We start from the raw sequence: 26,651 nt of genomic DNA, 5'->3' as shown, positions 1-26,651 counted from the left end.
AAGTGGAATTGCTAGATGGTGTGGTAATTCTATGTTTAATTTTTTGAGAAACCATCATACTGTTTTCCACAGTGGCTGCACCATTTTACATTCCCACCAGGAACGCACAGGGGTTCCCATTTCATCCTCACCAACATTTGTTATTTTCTGGTTTGTTTTTTGTTTTTTTGATAATAACCACCCTAAAAAGTATGAAGTGGTATTACATTGTGATTTTGATTTGCATTTCTGTACTATACTGGAAAAACCTACTGTTCTCCTCTCCTGTGTGTCTCCTTTACTTTCACATAGAACACTTTACTTTTGACACTTCTGGTCACCAAATGTGTGGTGGGGGATTTTCCCCACAACAAGCAATTCTCTGCGACACCAGCTGGGTGTCGTACAGTTTAACTCAATTCTGACACTATCTACCTGGAGATAGCATCAAATTGACAGGTTAAGGGCTCAGTCCCACAAGACTGCTTTCCACCCCCACTTATGCCAATCGCAAGCCCAGGTTATCACCTGTGTTTTTGACCAAGTGGCTATAAATCAGAGGTTCCAACGACTCCCTCCTTGGGTTCAGTTAATTTGCTAGAGTGGCTCATAGAACTCGGGAGAACAGTTACTTTTATCACTTTACTAAAGGATATGACAAAGGATACAGTAGAACAGCCATTTGAAGAGATATATAGGGTGAGTTCTTCAAGGGTCCCAAGTGCAGGAGCTTCTGTCTCTGAGTTGGGGGTGCATCATTCTCCTGGTATGTGGATGTGTTCATCCACCTGGAAGCTCTTTGAACCCCCTACTTTGGGGATTTTTATGAAGGCTTTATCACATAGGCATGATCAATTATTACTCCATTTCCAGCTTCTCTCCCCTCTCTGGAGGAGGGGGAGGGGGCAGAGCCAAAAATTCCAAGCTTCTGATCATGGCTTGGTTATTCTGGTGACCAGCCCCCATCCAGGAGCTCACCCAGAGTTGCCTCATTAGAACAAAAGGTGCTGCTAGTGCTCTTATCATTTAGGAATTTATGAGGCTTTTAGGAGTCCTGTGTAAGGGATGGGGTCCAAGACCAAATATCAGAACAAGAGGTGCTCCTAGTGCTCTTAGGAAAAGGTTTTAGGAGCTCTGTGCCAGGAACCAGGGACATACCAAATATATATATTTTCTGTTATCTAACACCTAAGGATTAATGAGGTTGAATGTCTTTTCATGTGCTTATTGGCCATTTGTAGATCTTCTTTGGAGAAATATCTATTTAAGTCCTTTTCTCATTTTTTAATCTGGTTGTTTGGTTTTTTTGTTCCTGTTGAGTTGTAGGAGTTTTTAAAAATATATTCTGGGGACTTCCCTGGCGGTCCAGTGGTTAAGACTCTGTGCTTCCACTGCAGGGGGCACGGGTTTGATCCCTGGTTGGGGAAGATCCTGCATGCAGCGTGGCCAAAAAAAAAAAAAAATATATATATATATATATATATATATATATTTTTTTTTTTTTCTGGATCCTAATCCCATATCAGATACATGATTTCCAAATATTTTTCCCATTTTGTGGGTTGTCTTTTTACTCTGTTGGTAGTGTCCTTTGGCCACACAAAAGTTTTAAATTTTGATGGAGTTCATCTTATCTATTTTTTTATTTGTTGCCTGTGCATTTGGTATCATTTCCAAGAAATCTTTGCCAAAACCAGTGTCATGAAACTTTTCTCCTATGTTTTCTTCTGAGAGTTTTATAGGTTTAGCTCTTACATTTAGATCTTTGGTCCAGTTTGAGTTAATTTTTGTATATGGTTTAAGGTAAAGGTCCAACTTCATCCTTTAGCATGTGGATATCCAGTATTCCCAGCGCCATTTGTTCAAAAGACTGCCCTTTCCCCATTGAATGGTCTTGACACCCTTGTTGAAAATCATTTGACCATTGACCATATATGTGAGCATTTATTTCTGGACTCCCTATTCTATTCCATTGATCTATATGTCTGTCTTATGCCAGTGCCACACTGTTTTGATTATCATACAATAGATTTGTAGTAAGTTTTTAAATCAGGAAGTGTGAGACCTCCAACTTTGTTCTTTTTCAAGATTGTTGTAACTTCAAAATCCCTTGGGATTCCATGTGAATTCTAGGATAGATTTTTAAAAAAATTTCTTCCAAAATGTCATTGGGATTTTAATAGGGATTGCTTTGAATTTGTAGATTGCTTTTGGTGGTATTGACATCATAACAATATTGAATCTTCCAGCTCATGAACATGAATGTCTTTCTATTTATTTGTATATTCCTTAATTTCTTTCAGTAACCTTTTGTAATTTTCAGCATAAAAGTCTTTCACCTTCTTGGTTAAGTTTAATCCTGAGTATTTTATTGTTTGATGTATATATATGTATATATAGTTGACATGTAACATTATATTATTTTCAGGTGTGCAACATAATGATTCAATATTTGTATATATTGCAAAATGATCACCACAGTAAGTCTAGTTAACAGTCATCACCACACATAATTACAACTTTCTTGTCTTGTGATGAGAACTTTTAATATCTACTCTCTTAGCAACTTTCAGGTACACAATGCAGTATTACTAACTATATTCACCATGCTTTACATTACATCCCAGGTCATATTTATTTTATAACTGGAAGTTTGTATCTTTTGACCACCTTCACCCTCTGGCAACCACCAGTCTGTTCTAACTATGAGGTTTTTTTTTTTTTTTTTTAGGACTCCACATGTAAGAGAGCTCATATGGTATTTCTCTGACTTACGTCACTTAGCGTAGTGCCTTCAAGGTCCATCCGTGTTGTCACAAATGGCAAGATTTACTTCTTTTTATGGCTGAATAATATTCCTTTGTATATGTATACTACATTTTCTTTATCCATTCATCCATCCATGGACACTTAGGTTGCTTCCATATCTTGGCTATTGTAAATAATGCTGCAATGAATATTGGGGTGCATATATTTTTTAAAGTTAGTGTTTTTGTTTCCTTAAGATAAATACCCAAAAGTGGAATTGCTAGATCATGTAGTAGTTCTATTTTTAATTTTTTGAGGAAACTCCATACTGTTTTCCATAGTGGCTGTACCAATTTACATTTCCATCAACAGTGCACAACAGTTCCCTTTTCTCCACACCCTCACCAACACTTGTTATCTCTTGTCTTTTTGATAATAGCCATTCCGACAGATGTGAGGTGATATCTCATTGTGGTTTTTGATTTGCATTTCCCAGAAGACTAGTTGTGTTGAGCACCTTTTCATGTATGTTGACCATGTATATGTCTTCTTTGGAAGAAAGTCCGTTCAGATCCTCTGCCCAATTTTTAGTCGGATTGTTTGCTTTTTTCCCTTTTGATTGTTATGAGTTCTTTATATATTTTGTATATTAACCCCTTATCAGATATATGATCTGCAAATGTTTTCTCCCATGCAGTAGGTTACCTTTTCATTTTGTTGATGATTTCCTTTGCTGTACAGAAGCTTTTTGGTTTGATGTAGTCCACTTGTTTATTTTTGGTTTTGTTTCTTTACTTACTCTTTTGGATGCTATTATAAATGGAATTGTTTTCTTAATTTCCTATACAGATTGTTCATTCTTAGTGTATAGAAATGCAACTGGCTTTTGTATGTTATTTTTTTATACCTTAAATATATATATTTTTTAATTAAAAATGTGTAAAAACATTACTACAGAAACATTACCTAAGTTCAGAAATGAACTGAGTTATTATTTGTAAGTGGGTCCTTCAATATGATTTTAATATTTGGGAAAATATAAATATGTTTTAGTAATTCTGATGAAATTTAGAATTCCAGTATTTTGGGGTTTTTTTGTTTGTTTTTGTTTTTAATTTTTATTGGGGTATAATTGATTTACAATGTTGTGTTAGTTTCAGGTGTACAGCAAAGTGAATCTGTTATACAAATACATATATCCACGCTTTTTTAGATTCTTTTCCCATATAGGCCATTACAGAGTGTTGAGTAGAGATCCCTGTGCTGTACGGTAGATGCTCATTAGTTACCTTTTATATATATATAGTGTGTATGTGTCAATCCCAATCTTCCAATTTATCTCTTCTCCCCCCTTACCCCCAGTAGCCATAAGTTTATTTTCTACATATGTAACTCTATTTTGGTTTTGTATATAAGTTCATTTGTAGGCTTTTTTAATTTTAATTTTAATTAATTAATTTTTTAAACATTTTTATTGGAGTATAATTGTGTAGCCTTTTTTTAGATTCCACATATAAGCGATATCATATGATATTTGTCTCTCTCTGTCTGAGTTACTTCACTCAGTATGAGAATCTCTAGGTCCATCCATGTTGCTGCAAGTGGCATTATATTGTTCTTTTTTATGGCTGAGTAATATTCCACTGTATATATATACCATATCTTCTTTATCCATTCCTCTTTTGATGGACATTTAGGTTGCTTCCATGTCCTGGCCATTGTGAGTAGTGCTGCAATGAATATTGCGGTACAAGTAACTTTTCAAATTATGGTTTTCTCTGGATATATGCCCAGGAGTGGGATTGCTGGGTCATATGGTAGCTTTACTTTTAGTTTTTTAAGGAACCTCCATACTGTTCTCCATAGTGGCTGTATCAGTTTGCATTCCCACCAACAGTGTAGGAGGGTTCCCTTTTCTCCACACCCTCTCCAGCATTCATTGTTTGTAGGTTTTTTTTTTTAAAATTTATTTATTTATTTATTTATTTATTTATGGCTGTGTTGGGTCTTCGTTTCTGTGCGAGGGCTTTCTCTAGTTGTGGCAAGCGGGGGCCTCTCACTATCGCGGCCTCTCCCGTTGCGGAGCACAGGCTCCAGACGCGCAGGCTCAGTAGTTGTGGCTCCCGGGCCCAGTTGCTCTGCGGCATGTGGGATCTTCCCAGACCAGGGCTCGAACCCGTGTCCCCTGCATTGGCAGGCAGACTCTGAACCACTGCGCCACCAGGGAAGCCCTGTAGGTTTTTTGATGATGGCCATTCTGACCGGTGTGAAGTAATACCTCATTTTAGTTTTGATTTGCGTTTCTCTAATAATTAGTGATGTTGAGCATCTTTTCATGTGCTTTTTAACCATCTGTATGTCTTCTTTGGGGAAATGTCTGTTTAGATCCTCTGCCCATTTTTTGATTGGATTGTTTGTTTTTTTTGATATTGAGCTTCATGAGTTGTTTGTATATTTTGGAGACTAATCCCTTGTCGGTTGCTTCGTTTGCAAATATTTTCTCCCATTCTGAGGGTTTTCTTTTTGTTTTGTTTATGGTTTCATTTATGTGCAAAAACTTTTAAGTTTAATTAGGTCCCATTTGTTTACTTTTGTTATTTTGTACTCTGCAAGTTTGCTGAGTTCATTTATTAGTTCTAATGAGTTTTTTCAGGGGGAGGAACATTTAGGCTGTTCTCCATATGAGATCGTGTCATCTGCAAACAGGTAATTTTAGTTCTTCCTTTCCAATTTGGATGCCTTTTATTTAATTCTCTTGCCTAATTTCTATGGCTAAAACTTCCTTTTCGATGTTGAATATTATTTATCTGAGAGTGTCTTAATTTCTCCCTCATTTCTGAAGGACAGTTGTGCCAGATAACAGAATTCTCAGTTGACATTTATTCTTTCAGCCCTATAAATATATTATCTCACTTCTTCTGGTCTCTGAGGTTTCCACTGAGAAATTTGCTGATCATCTTATTGAAGATCCCTTGCACGTAAGAGTAGCTTTTTCATGCTCCTTTCAAGATTCTCACTATAGCTGTTGACAGTTTGATTATAATGTATCTTGGCGTAGGCCTCTTTCAGTTTATCTTACTTAGAGTTCATTGAGATTCTTGGACTTGTGAATCCATGTTTTTCCTCAAATTTGAGAAGTTTTCAGCCATTATTTCTTCAAATAACCTCTCTGCTCTTCTTTTCTTTCTTTCAACCTCTGGGACTCTCATAATGCATATGTTGCTTGATTATGTCCCATTAGTCTTTTAATCTCTGTCCACTTCATTCTTTTTTGCTCCTCAGACTTGATAATTTCAAATGATAACTTCAGCTTCACTGATTGTTTCTTCTTGTCAGTCTATTGTTGAACCCCTCTAGTGAATATTTTAGTTGAGTTACTATATTTTCAGCTCTAGAATTTCTTTTTTGTTCCTTTTTATAATTTTTGTTTCTTTGTTGGTATTCTCATTTAAAAAATATATTCCTTTTCTCATTCCTTTGGTTCTTTGTGTTTTCCTTTAGTTCTCTGAGCATATTTAAGATAATTGTTTTAGTCTTTGGTACTTCTGGTGCCTGTGCCTTTTCAGGGACAGTTTCTGCCACTTTATTTTCTTCCTTTGAATGTGGCATATTTTCCTATTTCTTTGTATGCTTTGTGATTTTTTAAATTGAAAATTGGGTATTTGAAAAAAACAGCCTTGCAGGTAGGCTGTGTGCTGGGGAAGACATTTACTAATTAGCAAGGCTTGCTCTGGGCCTTGGAATCAGCCTCATGTGAAGGCTTAAAGTCTTCTTGGACCTTTTCTAGGCGTACATCTCGCCTAGGCCACTGTGTGTGCTTTTTCAATTCCCTTAAATACGCATCTGTTTTTAAGTGTCTTAATTTCCAAAAGACTCTCACCATTGCTTCTTCTGAGGGCCATTGATGTTCTGTTGTGTTCTTCCACCTCTAATCTCTTGCCCCAGATGTTGCGAGACTGTAGTCCCTCTGCAGCTTTCTTGAGCGGTGTCCACCATTTCCTGTCTTTTCCTAGCCTGAGATCCGAGCTATACCACTTTTCTCTTTCTGAACTCTAAGAGACCAGTACCTCAGGCAGCCCCTAGACAGATTAGAACATTGCAAAAAAGGTCTGCCTTCCTCTTTCCAGTTTGAGGGAGGGAATTGACAGCCAGGCCACTGCATCTCCCAGACTGTGCTTCCGTGCACTACAGGGTAAGGAGAGGTGGGGTACAAGTAAGTAAAAATACCATGGAATTTCCTTCCATTTCCTATGTGGCTTTTTCTTGATTAAGGTTTCGCTTGGTTGCTATAGACTGTTTTCCAGATCTCCTGTAAAGTTATTTTTTGCTAATTTCTAGTTGATTTTTTAAAAATGTTAATGTGGGTGGGGAGAAGGGGAACCTGGAGTTTCCTAGTTTACCAACTTGCAGATGTCACTGAAATAAACAGTATTCTATCTGTTTTATAAACAGAGATACCAGTGTTTAGATAGTGACTTATACAAAGTTCACAATTAATGAGGACAAAAGCTGGGCTTTGATTCTATTTCTTTTTCCAGGTTTTGTGATTTTTTTAAAAATAAACTTTGTATTTTAGGATAGTTTTAGATTTACCAGAAAGTTGCAAAAATAGTACAGAGAGTTCCCATATCCACCCACTCCCTGCCCTGCACACAGTTACCCCTTTTATCAACATGTTACATTAGTATGGTACATTTGCTACGATCAGTGAACCCATACTGATGAAATAAAGTCCATACTTTTTTCAGATCTCCTTAGTTTTTACTTAATGTCTTTTTCTGTTCTAGGATCCAATCCAGGACACCACGTTAGATTGTTCTCATGTCTCCTTTGGTTCCTGTTGATTGTGACAGTTTCTCAGAATTTCTTTGTTTTGATGACCTTGACAGTATTGAGGAGTACTATTCAGGTATTTTGTAGACTGTGCCTCAATTGGGATTTGTCTAATTTTTTTCCTCATGATGAGAATGGGGTTATGGGTGTTTGAGAGGAAGACCACAAAGGTAAAATACCATTCTCATCATGTCATAACAAGGCTTTGATGAGCTGACCAGCCTTTGCCAGCTTTTTCCTCCATAAAGTTATTTTCCCCACTTTCTCTACTCTGTTCTTTGGAAGTTAGTCACTAAGTCCAGCCCACTTTCAAGAAGGGTTGGAGAAGATTAAGCTCCACTTCCTGGAGGGTGAGAATCTACATAAATTATTTAGCATTCTTCTTCTTTTTTTTAAAAAATTATTTATTTATTTATTTTTATTTTTGGCTGTGTTGGGTCTTTGTTTCTGTGCGAGGGCTTTCTCTAGTTGCGGCAAGTGGGGGCCACTCTTCATCGCGGTGCGCGGGCCTCTCACTATCGTGGCCTCTCTTGTTGCAGAGCACAGGCTCCAGACGCGCAGGCTCAGTAGTTGTGGCTCACGGGCCTAGTTGCTCCGCGGCATGTGGGATCTTCCCAGACCAGGGCTCGAACCCGTGTCCCCTGCATTGGCAGGCAGATTCTCAACCACTGAACCACCAGGGAAGCCCCTTAGCATTCTTCTATAAGGAAGAATTATTTATTTTGTTTCTCAAATTGTTCCAGCTTTGTTCATTAGAAACTCTTTCACGTTGGACCCTATATCCCTTTGGCACGTCCCCATTGTTTTGTTCTTTGAGCACTTCCTTACTTTCTGGCACTACAGGTTGCTCATTTTATATATTCCCTGCCACAGCCATGGGAGAACCAGCCATTTCTCCAAGGAGACCTGGTTCCTTTTAGTAAATCAGAATGTCTTCCAGAATATGAAAGATCTAGATGACTGTAATAGAACCAGTGGAAACCCATTTGGAGGGGTATGTGTGTGTAGGAGGTGGTTAACAGGAGCAAAAGAAAAAGGGAAATCTGGAAGGGTCATAATCCAATTCTCTTGAATGATAGTTTACTATCCATTTGGAGGCAATTTAAGAGCACAAACTAAGAGATACCTTGGGTTCAGATGCCAGCTCTGTCACTTTCTAGCTGTGTGTCTGTGAACCTCAGTTTCCTCACTGTAATGTGGATATAATAACCTCATGAGGTTGTTGGGATGATGATGAAGTGATTTATTTATTTATGTATTTATGTACTTACCACACTCTGCAGCATGTGGGATTTTAGTTCCCCGACCAGGGATCGAACCTGCGCCCCCTGCAGTGGAAGCACAGAATCTTAACCACTGGACCGCCAGGGAAGTCCTGATGATTAAGTGATTTAGAACACAAGCTTTTGCACAGTGCCTTGCACATGGTAAGCATTCACATCTTAGCTATTATTCTTAGTTTCAGTTCTTGTCTGAACTAGATACTGTAATGTCACGAACAACTGTGAACTCTCACTTTTTAAATTTGATGCCTTTGTTATTCAACTTCCTTCTTGTTATATTTCTTTCCCTAGGAATGATTTTGGTGGGACCCAGTGCATCTTCTCATTTGAGATATCACCGAGAAGCTGTGAGTGATGTCATTGCCCTGTACTGGAGAAGCACTGGTGTGGGGGGGTCTCTATGCAGGTGATGATTCTAGGGACCATGGGCTTGAAGTAGTAGCCTATTCCCCAGACCCCTATTCAGGTCCAGTCTACTCTTGAAACTCTTGAATCAGTGTTGTTCTTCAAGGCCATGAGAAAATTGTGTTGTTCAAATATGGTATATTCCTATTAAAGTGCAGTGAACTCCAAATCTGTTTTTGTTAATAGAATAAAAATTCTTTATTACCTTCCCGGCAAATTTAATGTCCCCTTGTCAGGTAAGCTCTTTAAAATGTAAGAAGAAATTGTCTTCCTTTTGATCATGCAATTCTCCTCCTAAAGGCTCTTCCTGTTTCACCGTGGATGAAGTCTAAAGTCCTCCTCCTGAATGTCAGCACCCCCTATTAGATTGCCACATTTTTTATAACCGTGAACCTTCTCCCATGACTCCCATGCCTGACACGTTTTCTCATCATTTCCTTCACTAGACTGTCATTCACATAACCTTTTAAACTCTGCCCAGAGTAATGTAAAGAGTGCTAATACCTCCCTATCTACTGTCTTTTGAACACTACTGTTCAGTTATTACCTAGAATGCACTGGCCTTTGGTAAGTGTATGGTATAAATACTCAGAGTACTCAATGTTTGGTTGTGTTTCTATGTATCTTCTAAATATTTGTATTAATGTTGTCTTATCCCTAAAGAACAGGTATGTAAGTACCCCAGTCAATATAGTACTAAGTATCTGCTTATTGATAATGAGGAGGAAGATAAAGATAGGTCTAGAGTATAGTCATCGACAAATTTGAATAAGGGGACTTCTTACATCTGAGGTAGTCAGTGTCTCTGCCTTCTTAAGTCCCTTGGCTGTGATTATAGGAAATTAACTCCCAACTCAGTCCACAGCTGGGTGTTCCTTTAAGGAGATTGCTATTTCTGAGTCTTAGAGCTTGGAACCTATATTTATGGTTGGCCACTTGGGACCCATAGTCTCAACCAGTGTCTAATCTTCCTGTAGGGATTGACTATTTTACATTACCATTCCTAGTTTATGCTGATACTGCCTTCATCCATGCCTGTGATTGGAATCCTCATGCTCTACCTGCTCTGAGAAAAATATCTAGAGATAAATGGAGTAGCAGATCGGTGCCAAATATACTTTGAGGATAACGGGAAGGTAAGTACAGGGGAAATATATCTTTTGAGTGACTTTCCACATATACTACCAGGCAGTGACTTTCAGAAAATATCCAAAGTAAGACCAACTGTGTTGTTTACCTTCATCATCTCACTATACAAAGTACTGTTCTTATACTGAATGATTTCACTTATAGAATTTGAGTGATACATGTAGATAGTTAGTTGCATGTAATTGGGTAAAGGAGGAGATGGGTAAGCAGCCAAGGTCTGGAACTAGTACAGAAAGATAATAAAATGGTTGAAATAAAACTATGGGACTTTAGATTTTTAATGCTGTTTAAAGATGTGGATTGCCTGCTCTAAAAGAAATTGGAGAGGAAAATGATGGGAGAAATGTTAAGTTGGAGTGAAAACTCATGAAAAATGAGTCTTCCTTATTTCCTACAAAATAAAGTGGAGAAGCATTTGTTTCTTTGTTTTTCATCTTTTCAAAATACACAAGTGGAAAAGAGAATTCGGAAAATCTTCATAGTCATTTTCCCTCTTGCTGTGCTATGGCTATGTCCTACTTGAAAGTACTGCTGTTGTTCCTCATTTCATTTTCTTTACACCTCTTGTAGCTGAAACTGTTGCACATTGCTGACAGGGTAGTTCTTGGGCTGGTCCTTAGCTCTGAAGAAGGCTGGTTCATTGCCTGCCAAATGTTACACCAGGACACTGGAGGCATTTTGCATGTCCACTGAAATGTGGAACCTTTCCTGAAGAAGAATCTAGCTTCCTGGAAGCAGGGACATAGAAGAGAAGCAGCACTGTTAGTATCCTGAGCAAATTATCAATGACAAGCGGAAATATAAAGCTACTAGGGTGTCTGTGAGGGAAATGCTGGTGGTAGTCACCGAACCACAGTGGCAAAGGTGGGCTCAACCTGTAGAAACTCACGTTGCCGTTCTCTACCAACAAGAGCACAGTAAACCATGGAAGACACAGATCTTGCATATTCAGCTAGTAAAATCCTGTGGTGCCCATGTGGATCACAGAGTTCTGGATATGAACCGCCACCCCTGTCCTCTAATTGACTAGAGGAGGTGAATCCAGGGGCACAAGGGTTCCATCTGTGAGTAAGCTTCCATAGTTGATTCCCTTAATTTATTAGTTCAACTCAAGTTGTAATCCCCTTGTCTCCTAGTGATATGTTTTAATTTTTTTTAAAGAAAAAACAGCTTTATTGAACTATAATTCACACTTAAAGTATACAATTCAGTGGTTTTTAGTATACTCACAGAGTTCTAGAACCATCACCACAGTCAATTTTAGAATATTTTTGTCACCTCAAAAGAAACCCTATAACCTTTAGCTATAAGCACCCCAATTCCCTATTCCCTCAAGCCCTGGGCAACCACTAATGTATATTTTGTCTCTGTTTGCCTATTCTGGATATTTCATATAAATAGAATCATATAATATGTGGTCCTTTGTGACTGGCTCCTTTTACTTAGCATAATGTTTTAAGGTTCATTCATGTAGTAGCACATATTAGTACTTCATTCCATATGTATGTGAGAGAGCGTGTGTGTGTGCACGTGCATGCACGCACATAACAGCTATATTGAGACATTATTCATATAACATACAATTCACACATTTAAAGTGAACAATTCAGTGGTATTTAGTATAATCACAGAGGTATGCAAATATCAGTCATTTCAGATAAATTTAGAACACCTGTTTTCAGTTCTTTTGGGGCATATGTACCTAGGAGTGGAATTGCTAGGTCATATGGTAATTCTGTGTTTAACTTTTTGAGAAAGTGCCAAGCTTTCCAGGGTGGCTGTACCATTTTATAGTCCCACAAGCAATGTACAAAGTTTCCATTTCCTCCACATCCTTTTTTTTGTTTGTTTTGTTTTATTTTGTTTTGTTTTTTAAAAATTATTTATTTATTTTTGGCTGCATTGGGTCTTCGTTGCTGCGCGCGGGCTTTCTCTAGTTGTGGCGAACGGGGGCTACTCTTCGTTGCAGTGCGTGGGCTTCTCATTGCGGCGGCTTCTCTTGTTGCAGAGCATGGGTTCTAGGTGCGTGGGCTTTAGTAGTTGCATCCCGCGGGCTCTAGAGTGCAGGCTCAGCAGTTGTGATGCACGGGCTTAGTTGCTCCGCGGCATGTGGGATCTTCCCGGACCAGGGCTTGAACCTGTGTCCCCTGCACTGGCAGGCGGATTCTTAACCACTGCGCCACCAAGGAAGTCCCCCTCCACATCCTTATCAACACTTGTTACTTTGTTTTTTTGCTTATGACCAGCCTAGTGGGTGTGAAGTGGTATCTCCTTGTGGTTTTGTTTTGCATTTCTCTAATAATGATGTTGAACATTTTTTCATTTGCTTGCTGGCCATTTGTATAACTTGTTTGGAAAATGTCTATTCAAGTCTTTTGTCCACTTTTTAATTGGGCTGTCAATATGTTGTTGAATTGTAAGAGCTCTTTATATATTCAAGATGTTAGAACCTTATTAGATGCCTGATTTGCAAATATTTCCTTCCATTCTGTGGTGGTTTTTTTTTAAATTAATTAATTTATTTTATTTTTGGCTGTGTTGGGTCTTCGTTTCTGTACGAGGGCTTTCTCCAGTTGCAGTGAGCGGGGACCACTCTTCATCGCGGTGCGCAGGCCTCTCACTGTTGCAGCCTCTCTTGTTGCGGAGCACAGGCTCCAGACGCGCAGGCTCAGTAGTTGTGGCTCACGGGCCCAGTTGCTCTGCGGCATGTGGGAATTTTCCCAGACCAGGGCTCGAACCCGTGTCCCCTGCATCGGCAGGCAGATTCTTAACCACTGCGCCACCAGGGAAGCCCTGTGGTTTTTTTTTTAAGGCTTAATTTTTTTGTGTGTGTGGAGCAGTTTGTAGGTTCATAGAAAATTCAAGAGAAAGGTACAGAGATTTCCCATGTACCTCCTGCCTCTATACATACATAGCCTCCCCCATTTTCAACATACCCCACCAGAGTGGTACTTTTATTACAACTGATGAATCTGTATCAACACATCGTAATTACCCAAAGTTCATAGTTTATCTTAGTGTTCACTCTTGATGCTGTACATTCTGTGGGTTTGGGCAAATGTATAATGACTTATGTCAGTCATTGTAGTATCATACAGAATATTCCACTGCCTTAAAAAATCCTGTGTACTCAGTACCACCACTCGCCCCACAACCCCTGGATACCACTGATCCTTTTTACTGTTTCTACAGTTTTGCCTTTTCCAGAATGTTATATAGTTGGAATGATACAGTATGTAGCCTTTTCAGTTTGTGTTCTTTGAGTAATAAGCATTTAAGGTTCTTCTATGTCTTTTCATGGCTTGATAGCTCATTTCTTTTTAGCACTGAGTAATATTCCATTGTCTAGATATACCACAGTTTATTTAGCCATTTACCTACTGAAGGACATCTTGTTTGCTTTCAAAAGTTTTGGCAATTGTGAATAAAGCTACTATACATACTTGTGTGCACATTTTCATGTGGACATAAGTTTTCACTTCCTGTAGGTAAATACCAAGGAATGTGATTGCTGGATTGTATTGGAAGAATATGTTTAGTTTTGTAAGAAACCACCAAGCTGTCTTTCAAAGTGGCTGTACGAGTTTATATTTGTACTAGCAATGAATGAGAGTTCTGCTCTTCAACATCTTTGCCACTATTTAGTGTTGTCAGTGTTCTGGATTTAGGGCATTTTAATAGGTGTATAGTGATATCTCCTTGTTATTTAATTTGCAATTCCCTGATGACATATGGCGTGGAGCTTCTTTTCATATGCTTATTTGCCATCTGTATATCTTCTTCAGTGAGGTGTCTGTTAAGGTGTAAGGCCCATATTTTAATCGAGGTACTTGTTCTCTTATTGTTTTTATTTTAATCATTCATTCTTTAATAATTAGAGCTCAGTTACAAAAGCATTGGCTCTTTTAACATGATTTTTCATTAAGGTATTGTTGATTTACAATATATATAAGTTTCAGGTGTACAACATAGTGATTCGCAACTTTTAAAGGTTATACTTCATTTATAGTTATTATAAAATATTGACTATATTCCCTGTGCTGTGCAATATATCGTTGTAGCGTATTTATTTTATACATAGTAGTTTGTAACTTTTAATCCCCTACCCCTATATTTCCCCTTCCCACTTCCCTCTCCCCACTGGTAACCACTAGTTTGTTCTCTATATCTGTGAGTCTGCTCCTTTTTTTTGTTATATTCACTAGTTTGTTTTATGTTTTAGATTCCACATATAAATGATATTATACAGTATTTGTCTTTGTCTGATTTATTTCACTTAGAATAATGTATTCCAAGTCCATCCATTTTGTTGTAATTGGCAAAATTTCATTCTTTTTTATAGCCAAGTAGTATTCCATTGTATATATATACCACATCTTCATTTTCCATTCGTCTGTTGAAAGACATTTAGGTTGCTTTCACATCTTGGCTATTGTAAATAATGCTGCTATGAATATTGGGGTGCATGTATCTCTTCGAATTAATGTTTTTGTTTTTGTTGGATATATGCCCAGGAGTGGAATTGCTGGATCATATGGTAGTTCTATTTTTAGTTTTTTGAGGAACCTCCCTACTGTTTTCCACAGTGGCTGCATCAGTATACATTCTCACCAACAGTATACCAAAAGGGTTCCCTTTTCTCCACATCTTCTCCAACATTTCTTATTTGTGGTTTTTTTTTTGTTATGATAGCCATCTGACAGGCATGAGGTGATAGCTAATGGTTTTGATTTGCCTTTCTCTGATGATTAACAATGTTGAGCATCTTTACATGTGCCTGTTGGCCATCTATATGTCTTCTTTGGAAAAATGTCTATTCAGGTGTTCTGCCCACTTTTTAATTGAGTTGTTTGTTTTTTTGATGTTGAGTTGTATGAGCTGTTCATACATTTTGGATATTAATCCCTTATCGGTCATATCATTTGCAAATATTTTGTCTAATTCAGTAGGTTGTCTTTTTGTTTTGCTGATGGTTTCCTTTGCTGTGCAAAAGCTTTTAAGTTTAATTAGGTCCCAAGTGTTTATTTTTGCTTTTGTTTCCTTTACCTTAAGAGATAGATCCAAAAAAATATTGCTGCAGTTTATGTCACAGTGTTCTGCCTATGTTTTCTTTTAGGAGTTTTATGGTTTCTGGTCTTACATTTAGGTCTTTAATCTATTTTGAGTTTATTTTTTATATGGTGTAAGAAAATATTCTAATTTCCTTCTTTTACATGTAGCTGTCCAGTTTTCCCAACACTACTTATTGAAGAGACTGTCTTTTCTCCATTGTATATTCTTGACTCCTTTGTTGTAGATTAATTGACCATAGGTGTGTGGGTTTATTTCTGGGCTTTCTCTCCTGTTCCATTGATCTATATGTCTGTTTTTGTGACAGTACCATGCTGTTTTGATTACTTTATCTTTGTACTATAGTCTGAAGCCAGAGAGCATGGTACCTCCAGCTCTGTTTTTGTTTCTCAAGATTGTTTTGGCTATGCGAGGTCTTTTGCATATCCATACACATTTTAGAATTATTTGTTCTAGTTCTGTGAAAAATACCATTGGCATTTTGATAGGGATTGCATTGAATCTGTAGATTGCCTTGGGTAGTATGGTCATTTTAACAATACTGATTCTTCAAATCTGTGAACACAGTGTAGCTTTCCATCTGTTTGTGTTGTCTTCAATTTCTTTTATCAGTGTCTTACAGTTTTCTGGGTACAGGTCTTTTACCTCCTTAGGTAGGTTTATTCCTAGGTATTTTATTCTTTTTGATGTGATAGTAAATGGGATTGTTTCCTTAATTTCTCTTTTTGATCCTTCATTGTTAGTGTACAGAAATGCAACAGATTTCTGTATGTTAATTTTGTATCCTGCACCTTTACTGAACTCATTGATGAGCTCTAGTAGTTTTTTGGTGGTGTCTTTAGGATTTTTTTCTATATAGATCGTGTCATCTGCGAACAGTGACAGTTTTACTTCTTTTCCAATTTGGATTCCTTTTTTTCATCTGATTGTTGTGGCTAGGACTTCAATACTCTGCCCATCTTTCAACTGTATTTTTTTGGCTGTTGAGTTGTATGAGATCTTTATACATTTTGGATATTAGCCCCTTATCAGATATATGATTTATAAATATTTTCTCCCATTTGGTAGGTTGCCTTTTCATTTTGGTGATGGTTTCCTTTACTGTGCAGAAGCTTTTTGGTTTGATGTAGTCCCACTTGTTATTTTTGCTTTTGTTGCTTTTGCTTTTGGTGTCAAATCCAAAAAATTCTTACCAATATCAATATCAAGGAGATTACTGCCTATGTTTTCTTCTAGGAGTTCTTTTTAATGATTTCAGGTTTACATTCACGTTTTTAAGTCATTTTGAGTTAATTCTTGTGTATGGTGTAAGGTAGTTGTCAAGTTTCATTCTTTTGCATGTGACTGTGCAGTTTTCCCAGTACCATTTATTGAAGAGACTGCCCTTTCCCAATTGTGTATCTTAGCTCCTTTGTCATAAATTGACCGTATATGCATGGATTTGTTTTTGGGCTCTCTACTGTGTTCCATTGATCTATGTGTCTGTTTTTATGCCAATACCATACTATTTTGATTACTATGACCTTGTAATATAGTTTGAAATCAGTAAGTGTGATGCCTCCAGCTTTATTCTTCTTTCTCAAGATTGCTTTGACTACTTGGGGTATTTTGTGGTTCCAAAGAAATTTTAAGATTATTTGTTGTATTTCTTTGGAAAGTGCCATTGGAATTTTGATAGGGATTGCACTGAATCTGTAGATTGCTTTGGGTGGTTTGGACGTTTTAACAACATTAATTCTTCTAGTCCATGAACATGGAATGTCTTTCCATTTATTCTTCTTTCATAAATGTCTTCTAATTTTCAGTGTACAGGTCTTTCACCTCCTTGGTTAAATTTATTCTTAAGAATTTTTTTTGATGCAGTTGTAAAAGGGATTGTTTTCTTATTTTCTCTTTATGATAGTTCATTATTAATGTATAGAAATGCAACATTTTCTGATTTTGTATCCTGCAACTTTACTGAATTTGTTCATTAGTTCTAAGAATTTATTGATGGAGTCTTTAGGGTTTTCCATATATAATATGTCATCTGCAAATAGCAACAGTTTTACTATTTCATTTCTGATTGGAATGCCTTTTATTTCTTTTTCTTGCCTAATTGCTGTGGCTAGGACTTCCAATACTATGTTGAATAAAAGTGATGAGAGTGGGTATCCTTGTCTTGTTCCTAATCTTAGAGGAAGGTTTCAGTTTTTCTCCACTGAATGTGGTGTTAGCTTGGGCTTTTCATATATGGTCTCTATTATGTTAAGGTATGTTCCCTCTATGTACACTTTGTTGAGATTTTTAAAAATCATAAATGGATGTTGAATTTTGTTATGTGCTTTCGCTGCATCTATTGAGATGTTCATATGATTTTTACCCTTCATTTTGTTAATGTGGTATATATCACATTGATTAATTTGCAGATGTTGAACCATCCTTGTTTCCCTGGAATAAATTCCACTTAATCATGGTCTGTGATTCTTTTATAGGGTTGATTTCATCTTGCTAATATTTTGTTGAGGATTTTTGCATCTGTGTTCGTCACGGATATTGGCCTGTCATTTTCTTTTTGTGGTGTCCTTGCCAGGTTTTGTTATGAGGATAATACTGGCCTCGTAAAATGAGTTTGAAAGTGTTTCCTTCTTTTCTGTTTTTCTTTGGAAGAGTTTGGAAGGATTGGTGTTAATTTTACTTTAAATGTTTGGTACCATTCACCAGTGAAGCCATCTGGTCCTGGACTTTTGTTGGAAGGTTTTTGAATACTGATTTAATCTCCTTACCTTGTAATCAGTCTATTCAGATTTTCTGTTTCTTCATGATTCAGTTGTCATAGGTTGTATCTAGGAATTTATCCATTTCTTCTGGGTTGTCCAATTTATTGGCATAGTTGTTCATAGTTGTCTCTTATGATCCTTTTTATTTCATAAATTTTAAATTGAATGATGAAATCTCACACCATTCCACTCTGTTCCACCTGGAATCCCCAATCACTGACATAGTCTGCTCCTGACACACAACCACAGACCTCTCTTCATCTCATCATGTAGGTATTATATTACCTCACATCATCACAAGAAGAAGGGTGAGTACAGTACAATAAGATATTTTGAGAGAGAGAGAGAGAAAGCACATTCATATAATTTTTATTACAGTATATTGTTAGAATTGTTCTATTTTATTATGAGTTATTGTTGTTAATGTCTTATGTCTAATTTATGAATTAAGTTTTATCATAGGTATGTATACATAGGAAAAAACATAGTATATATATATATGCTTCTATACTGTGCAGTTTCAGACATCCACTGGGGATCTTGGAACATATCCTCCATGGGTAAAGGGGGACTACTGTATAGCTATCCTTGCTTGCTTTTGATTTCCATTTGAATGGAATATCTTATTCCAGGCCTTCTCTTTAATCGATATATGTCCTTAAAGTTGAAGTCAGTCTCTTGCAGGCATTATATAGTTGGGTCTTGGTTTGTTTGTTTTTTTAATTTGTGCAGCCACTCTTGGTCTTCTGATTGGAGAGTTTAGTTTACATTTAGAGTAATTATTGATATGTATGGTCTTATCACATTGTTAATTGGTTTCTGGCTATTTGTAGTTCATTTATTCCTTTCTTCCTCTCTTTATCTCTTCTTTTGTGGTTTGATGACTTTCTATTTTTAATTTTTTTTATTGAGTTGTATTTGACATATAACACTGTGTAAGTTTAAGGTGTACATTATATTGATTTGATACATTTATTTTGCAGTATGATTGCCGTTGTACCATTAACACCTCTATTGCATCACATAGTTATCATTTCTTCTAATATTGGGAACAATTAAGATTAGTTCCTTAGCAAATTTAATGTTTAATACAGTTTTGTTGTCTATAATCACTGTACTGTGTATAGGTCTCTAAGAATTATTTATCTATTTGAAAGTATTTACTCTTAAATGACATCTCTCCCATTCTCCCACCCCCCAGCGCCTGGTAAAGACCATTTTATTTTCTGCTACTATGAGTTTGGGTTTTTTAGATTCCACATATAAGAGATATCACAGATTATTTATCTTTCTCTGTTTGACTTATCTCACTTAGCATGATGTCCTTAAGGTCCATCCATGTTGTTGCAAAGAGCAGAATATCCTTTTTTCATGGCTGAGTAGTATTCCATTGCATCTATATATATCACATCTTCTTTATCCTTTCATCCATTAATGGACAGTCAGTTTGTTTCCATATCTTGGCTATTGTGAATAATGATGCAGTAAACATAGGAGTTCATATATCTCTTGTTAACCTGCTTTCATTCCTTTGGGTGTATACTGAGAAGTGGAATTGCTGGATAATATGTTAGTTCTATTTTTAATTTTCTGAGGAATCTCCATACTTTTCTCCATAGTGGCTGAACCAGCTTACAAATCCCACCAGCATTGCACAAGGGTTCCCTTTTCTCCACATCCTTGCCAACACTTGTTATCTCTTGTCTTCTTGATGACTTCTAGTCTTACAGGTGTGAGGTGATATCTCATTGTAGCTTTGATTTACTTTTCTCTGATGCTTAGTGATGTTGAGCACCTTTTCATGTGCCTGTTGGCCATTTGGGTTTCTTTTTTGAAAAAATGTCTATTTAGTTCTTATGCCCATTTATGGATTTTTTAAATCATTGAGTTGTATGTATTGTATAAGTTCTTTATATATTTTTGATATTACTCCCTTATCTGATACATGGTTTGCAAATATTTTTTCCCATTTTGTAAGTTGCCTTTTCATTTTGTTGATAGTTTCTTTTGCTGTGCAAAGCTTTTTAGTTTAATGTAGTCCCACTTGTTGATTTTCACTTTTGTTGCTTGTGCTTTTGGTGCCACATCAAAAAAAGCATTGCCAAGACCAATGTCAGGGAGCTTCTTCCCTGTGTTTTCTTCTAGGACGCTTATGGTTTTAGGTCTTATGTTTAAGTCTTTGATCCATTTCAAGTTAATTTTTGTAAGTGGCGTAAGATAGGGGTCCAATTTCATTTTTCTGCATGTGGTTATCCAGTTTTCCTGACAGCATTTGTTGAAGGGACTATCCTTTCCCTACTGGATGTTTCTGGCTTCTTTATCAAATATTAGTTGACTGTATATGCAAGGGTTTAATTATGAGCTCTCTATTCTGTTCCATTGGTCTATGTGTCTATTTTTATGCCAGTACCATGCAGTTTAACAAAAGAGCAAAGACAGCACAATGGACCAAAAATAGTTTTTTCAACAAATGGTGTTGAAATCACTGAGCATCCATATGCGAAAAAAAAAATCTAGATGCAGACTTTATACCCTTCACAAAAACAACTCAAAATAGATTAGAGACCTAAATGTAAAAAAGTGTAAAACTTTGAGAATATAACATCGGAGAAAATCTAGATGACTTTGGGTTTGGCAGTGGTTTTTTAGATGCAACACCAAAGGCACAGTCTATGAAAAAATGGATTGATAAAGTGAACTTAATTAAACTTAAAATGTTCTGCTCTACAAAAGGCTTTCAAGAAAATGAAAAGACAAACCACTTCCTGGGAGATAATATTTGTAGAAGACATACCTAATAAAGGGACTGTTATCAAAATATGCAGAGAACTCTTAAAACTCAACAATAAGAAAATAACACAATTAAAACATGGCCAAGAGGCCTTAGCAGACCCCTACCAAAGAAGATATATAGGTAGAAATTAAGCATATGAAAAAGTATTCCACATCATACATCATAAGGGAAATGAAAACTGAAACAAAAATGAGATACCACTATACACCTATTAGAATGACCAAAATCCAGGACACTGACAACACCAAATGCTAGCAAGGATGTGGAGGAACAAAAACTCTCATTCATTGCTGGTGGGAATGCAAAGTGGTACAGCCACTTTAGAAGACAATTTGTCAGTTTCTTACAAAAGTAAACATACTCTTACTATATGATCCAGCAATCATGCTCCTTGGTATTTATCTAAAGGAGGTGAAAGCTTATGTCCACACAAAAACTTGCACTTGGGTGTTTATATCAGCTTTATTCTTTTTTTTTTCAAAACAAACAACTTTTTATTGAAGGGTAGTTGATTTACAAGGTAGTATTAGGTGTACAGCAAAGTGATTCGTATATATATATACACATACATATGTATTCTTTTCAGTTTCCTTTCCATTATAGGTTATTAAAAGATACTGATTTTAGTTCCCTGTGCCATACAGTAGGTCCTTGTTGTTTATCTATTTTATATATGGTAGTGTTAATCTGTTAATCTCAAACTCCTAATTTGTCCCTCCCCCCTCCTTTCCCCCTTGGTAACCATAAGTTTGTTTCTATGTCCTCAAGTCTATTTCTGATTTGTAAATAAGTTCATTTGTATAATTTTTTTTAAGATTCCACATATAAGTGGTATCATATGATATTTGCCTTTCTCTGTCTGACTTCACCTAATATGTTAATCTCTAGGTCCATCCATGTTGCTGCAAATGGCATTATTTTATTCTCTTTTATGGCTGAGTAATATACTATCGTGTGTGTGTGTGTGTGTGTGTGTGTGTGTGTGTGTGTATATATATACATACATACATACATACATACACACACACCATATCTTCTTTATCCATTCATCTGTTGATGGACATTTAGGTCGCTTCCATGTCTTGGCTGTATATCAGGTTTATTCTTTTTTTTTTTTTAATTTTATTTGTTTATTTATTTATTTTTGGCTGTGTTGGGTCTTCGTTTCTGTGCGAGGGCTTTCTCTAGTTGCGGCACGTGGGGGCTACTCTTCATCGTGGTGCGCGGGCCTTTCACTATCGCGGCCTCTCTTGTTGCGGAGCACAGGCTCCAGACGCGCAGGCTCAGTAATTGTGGCTCACGGGCCTAGTTGCTCCGTGGCATGTGGGATCTTCCCAGACCAGGGCTCGAACCCATGTCCCCTGCATTGGCAGGCAGACTCTCAACCACTGCGCCACCAGGGAAGCCCCCAGGTTTATTCTTAATTGCCCAAACTTGGAAACAACAAAGATGTCCTTCTGTAGGAGAATGGATAAATAAAATGTGGTACATCCAGACAATGGAATATCACTAAATATTCCTAAAAAGTGCTAAAAAAAAAAAAAAAGAGCTATCAAGCCATGAAAAGTCATGGAGGAAACTTAAATGTGTGTTACTATGTGAATGAAGTCCATCTGAAAAGGTTACATACTATATGATTCCAACTTTGTGACATTCTGGAAAAGGCAAAGCTATGAAAACAGTAAAAAGATCAGTTGTCAGGGATTAGGGAGGAAGAGGGGTGAATGGGCAGAGTACAGAGGATTTTTAGTGCATTGAAACAACTCTGTATGATTCCATAATGGTAGATACATGACATTATACATTTGTCTAAACCCATGGAATGTACATCAAAATTGAACTCTAATGTAAACTATGGACTCTGGGTGATAATAATTTGTCCATGTAGGTTCATCAGTTGTAACAAATGTACCACTCTCATGGAGGATGTTTTTATTTGGGAAGGCTATTCATGTGCGGGGGCAAGGGGTATATAGGAAGTCTCCGTATCTTCTACTCAATTTTACTTGAACCTAAAACTGCTTTGAAAAATAAAGTCTATTAAAAAGTATAAGACATACTTGAAAGAAGTTAGGTAATATCTACATCAATGAATGACATCCCATGTACATAGATTGGAATATTTAAGATTTTTAAGATGGCTATGCTCCCCAAATTCATCTATAGATTCAATGGAATTCCTATAAAAATCCCATCTGTTTTATGGCATAAACTGGAAAGCAGATGTTAAGATTCATATGGAAATACAAAGAACCCAGAATGACCAACAATATTGAAAAAGAACAAAGTTGGAGAATTCACACTTTCCAATTTCAAAATTTACTGTAAAGCTACGGTAATCAAGATAGTGTGGTACTGCAGTATTTATATAAGGATAGACATAGACATCAATGGAATTCAATGAGAGTCCAGAAAAATAACCCCTAACATTTATGATCTATTGAAATTCATCAATAGTGCCAAGACAATTCAGTGGGGAAGGAACAGTCTTTCCAACTAATGGTGCTGGAGTTACTGTATATCCACATGCAAAAGAATGAATTGGGATCCTTACATCAGATAATGCACAAATGTTAACTCAGAATGGATCATAGACCTTAATATAAGGGATGAAAAGTATAAAGAAGTCTTCATGACTGGATTAGGCAATGGTTTCCTACACATGACACCAAAAGCATAAATGACAAAAGAATAGAATACATAAATTGGACTTCTCAAAATTAAAAACTTTTGGGATTCAAAGGACACTATGAATAAGGTGAAAAGGCAACCCACAAAATAGGAGAAAATATATTTAAATCATATATCTGATGAGGGATTTATATCAAAAATATAAAAATTCTTGCAACTCAATAATTAAAAGACAGTCCATTTGAAAATGGGTAAAGATTGAATATTCGCCAAAGGAGATTTGCAAATGACAAATAAGGATATGGAAAGATGGTCAATATAAACAGTCCCTAAAGAAATGCAAATCAAAACCACATTGAGAGGGCTTCCCTGGTGGCACAGTGGTTGGGAGTCCGCCTGTCAACAAAGGGGACTCAGGTTCGAGCCCTGGTCTGGGAAGATCCCACATGCTGCGGAGCAACTGGGCCCGTGAGCCACGGCTACTGAAGCCGGCGTGCCTAGAGCCCGTGCTCCACAACAAGAGAAGCCACTGCAATGTGAAGCCCACGCACCACAAGGAAGAGTAGCCCCCGCTCGCCACAACTAAAGAAAGCCTGTGCGCAGCAACAAAGACCCAACACAGCCAAAAATAAATAAATAAAATTTTTAAAAAAATACATTGAGGGATTGATCAAGATGGCGGAGCAGGAGAACATGGAGCTCGCCTCCCCACACAAACACATCAAAAATACATTTATATGTGGAACAATTCTCACTGAAAACTAGAAGCTGCCAGAAAGACTCATGTACAACCAGGGCTGTAAGAAAGATTCACACATAATCAGGTAGGAAGGGAAGAGAAGTGATCAGGTCAGGACCAGTGTCCCTGGCAGGGGACTCAGAGGAAAAGGGAGACTCCATGGGTGGAGATTCACCCTGGGAAGTGAGTGGGTCAAGTCACAGATTGGATGCCCCAGTCCTGGGGTCCTACGCAGGGGAGATGAGCACCCTTGACTGACTGGGACCATTGGAACTAACAGGAGGGCTAGGGAAGCCTGGACTCCACTCCTGAGGCATGCATATGTGCTGGCTTGCCCCTGAGGCAGGGCGGAGAGGCCAGAGTAAGGACTCCTCAAGTGGCTGCCAGTTTCCTGCGACTGCCTCAGCAAGTGCCCCAGCCTGAGCCATGTGAATGCTTCAGCCCGCCCTTACTCCACATTGCGGCACGGGACTGGATTTAGGACTGCCATGGTCTGGGAGAAAGCTCAGAAGGATGCAGAAGTGACTCAGTCCCAGGGCAACGTTTGGGTGGGATGGCAGTGGCCATTGTTGGCGCTTACTCAAGCAGCACATCAGAAGCAGCCCAGAACTCTGACAGTGGCCAGTCCACCACAGCTCACCCCCAGATACATGCTGAGAGTCCAAATGGAACCCCCTGCCCTGTGGTGTGGCTCCACAATAGGGCAGGGGTGGCAAAGGCTAGGGGGAGTGATTGGCTGTGAGGGACAAAGGGGACTTGGACCCAATACTCCATGTGAGCAGAGTGAGGGAAACAATGGCTACCTGCACAGGTAGTGCATCAGAGACAGCTTGGACCATTGTTTGTGGCTGACGTGAGCTGAAAGCACTAGTGGGCCCCCCTTGCTTCAGCACTCCTCCTCCTCTGGGTTAAGGGTCCCAATGCTGGGAGAGGGGACAGCACACACTTAAAGGAACAGAGCCAGCTTGGGCCTGACCCTCAGGACTTCTGCTCTATCAACTTGGGAGCAGACCCTGTCCCTGATAGGGCAGTGATGGCCACTGAGCAGAGGGGAAACCCTACCTCACACCTGGCTCCAGCACTAGCACCTCCATCTCCAGCCCCACCTCCTACCAAGGTGATAGCTGCCAGCACGCCCTGAGGGAAGACGTGACTTGCATCCACGTCAAATCCAGCTCTCCTACCAAAGGCATTGGGCACACGTAGCCTGCATAAGGATGCTCCCACATAAGGACACCCCTTTAAGACCACAATAGGTAACTGTTTCACCTAAACTCATAGAGGCAGAGAAAGTTAAGCAAAAGGAAAAGGCAGAGGAACTGGTTTCAACTGAAAAAGCAAGAGAAAACCCTGAAAAGGCAAATAATGAAAAACAATTTACCAGATAAAGAATTTATAGCAATTGTAGTAAGAATGTTAATTGAATTAGGAGAAAGATGAACACAGAATTTTAACAAGGAACTAGAATATATAAAAAAGACCCAATCAGAAATGAGGAATTCAATAACAAAAAACACCCTAGAAGGAATGAATAGCAGACTAAATGAAGCAGAAGGGCACATAAGTGATCTGGAAGTTAGAATAATGGAAATCATCCAACCAGAACGTCAAACAGAAAAACAAGTTAAAAAAATGGGAACAGTTTAAGAGATCTTTTGAGATAACATTAAGCATACCAACACATTATTGGGGTCCCAGAAGAAGAGAGAGGAAGAAGGGGATCGAAAATGTATTTGAGGAAATTATCACTAAAAACTTCCCAAACCTGAAGACAGAAATAGATATTGAGGTATAGCAAGCACAGTGGGTCCCAAACAAGATGAACCCAAACAGATCCCACACCAAGACATACCACAATTAAAATGGCAAAAGAGAATTTTAAAGGCAGCAAGAGAAAAAGAGTCATATACAAGGGAATCCCCATAAAGCTATCAGTTAATATCTCTGCAGAAACTTTGCAGGCCAGAAGGAAGTGGCACGATATATTCAAAGTGCTGAGGGAAAAAACCTGCAACCTAGGATACTCTACTCAGCAAGTTCATTGTTTAGAATAGAAGGAGAACTTCTCAAACAAGCGAAAGCTAAAAGAATTCAGCAATACTAAACATACCCTAAAAGAAATGTTGAAGGGTCTTCTCTAAATGGAAAAGAAGAATCTATAGGAAAAGGAAAATCCCAGTAGGAAAAGCAAATATACAGTAAAAATTGAGGATCATTTAAAGAAGCCAGCATGTAGATTAAAAGACAAAAAGTTGGGACTT

The 26,651-nt window shown here is 37.7% G+C and overlaps 1 protein-coding gene across 1 annotated transcript in view; it reads left to right on the top strand.

Moving 5' to 3' along the window:
- Positions 1 to 26,651, top strand: part of SYTL4 (synaptotagmin like 4) — a 157,821-nt gene that overhangs the window by 2,581 nt on the left and 128,589 nt on the right. The window contains exons 2-4 of the mRNA XM_082447597.1: positions 7,515 to 7,636; positions 8,844 to 8,987; positions 9,135 to 10,384. The gene's annotated coding sequence lies outside the window, so the exon portion shown is untranslated. The remainder of the gene's footprint in view (positions 1 to 7,514; positions 7,637 to 8,843; positions 8,988 to 9,134; positions 10,385 to 26,651) is intronic.

The sequence above is a fragment of the Balaenoptera physalus genome, assembly GCF_965194825.1.
Source record: "Balaenoptera physalus genome assembly, chromosome: X".
Taxonomy (NCBI): Eukaryota; Metazoa; Chordata; class Mammalia; order Artiodactyla; family Balaenopteridae; genus Balaenoptera; species Balaenoptera physalus.
Note: the sequence above shows the minus strand (reverse complement) of the source record. Positions and strands in the feature narration are given on the sequence as shown.